Below are 791 nucleotides of genomic sequence, written 5' to 3'. Positions count from 1 at the left end.
ACTGGCCATGGAGCCTACTTAAAAAAAATAAAAATAAAAAACATGGTCACATTGCTGAAAGGACTGTAAGTGAATACTCACATGCCCTAGTTTATGCTAAATTGTTGACAGTTTGCTATGTTACTTTATCACCTATTCATCCATCTATCCATCCATCCATCCACCTAACAATCTACATAACATTTTTGTTAAAAACAAAACAAAACAGGGGCAGGCACCTTGGTGGCTGAGTCGCTTAAGCTTCCAACTCTTGGTTTTGACTCAGGCCATGATCTCACAGTTCCTGAGATCCAGCCCCTGTGTTGACAGAATGGAGCCTGCTTGGGATTATCTCTCCCCCTCCCTCTTCCTCTCTCTGCCCCTCCCCTGCTTGTGCTGTAGCATTCTGTCTCAAAATAAATAAATAAACATTAAAACAGAACGGGTAACAATTTTTTTAAGATTAAAAAAATGTTGGGGCGCCTGGGTGGCTCAGTCGGTTTAGCGGCCGACTTCGGCTCAGGTCACGATCTCGCGGTCCATGAGTTCGAGCCCCGCATCGGGCTCTGGGCTGATGGCTCAGAGCCCAGAGCCTGCTTCCGATTCTGTGTCTCCCTCTCTCTCTGCCCCTCCCCCATTCGTGCTCTGTCTCTGTCTCAAAAATAAATAAAACGTTAAAAAAAAAAACTTTAAAAAAATGTTTATTTATTTTGGAGAGAGAGAGAGAGAGAAAGCGCACAAGCAGGGGAGGGACGGGGAGTTGGGGGGACAGAGGATCCAAAGTGGGCTCTGTGCTGACAGCAGAGAGCCTG

Source organism: Panthera pardus, unplaced genomic scaffold (genome assembly GCF_024362965.1).
Source record: "Panthera pardus isolate Hobbes unplaced genomic scaffold, ASM2436296v1 HiC_scaffold_6, whole genome shotgun sequence".
NCBI lineage: Eukaryota > Metazoa > Chordata > Mammalia > Carnivora > Felidae > Panthera > Panthera pardus.
This window is presented reverse-complemented; position numbering follows the sequence as displayed.